The sequence below is a fragment of the Cebus imitator genome, unplaced genomic scaffold (genome assembly GCF_001604975.1).
Source record: "Cebus imitator isolate Cc_AM_T3 unplaced genomic scaffold, Cebus_imitator-1.0 Scaffold403, whole genome shotgun sequence".
Classification (NCBI taxonomy): Eukaryota; Metazoa; Chordata; class Mammalia; order Primates; family Cebidae; genus Cebus; species Cebus imitator.
Genome location: NW_016107718.1, coordinates 1698334 through 1698772, shown reverse-complemented (window position 1 = coordinate 1698772; position 439 = coordinate 1698334).

Here is a 439-nt window from a genome sequence, read left to right as displayed (position 1 = left end):
AAAAAAAAAAAAAAAAAAAAGGAAGATAGAAAAGTTGAGAGGTTTCTTTGAAAAAAGACTAATTGATCATATCACTGTAATTCTCAAAGATGAAACCAAAACTTCATATAATACTATAAAATAAATAAAAGATAGTTATCTTTATAGCATGTTTCTGTAATGCTGCCGGCTAAAGAGGTCACTCATATAAACACTTTTAATTTTGATGTAAAATTGTACAAATTGATATTTCTTCTATGATCTGCAGGGTATAGCTTAAAGTAGCAGAAACAGGCAACCACCTCCAGTTAACACACAGTAACACTATAGGGCTGGTATTATTTCCATTTTACAAGTGAGGAAACTAAAGCTTAAAGATGTGTAATACACAGCCCATGGTCACACAGCTGGTAAAGGTGGATTTCATCTCAGCATTGCCATGAGCACAGCTCCTAACTTA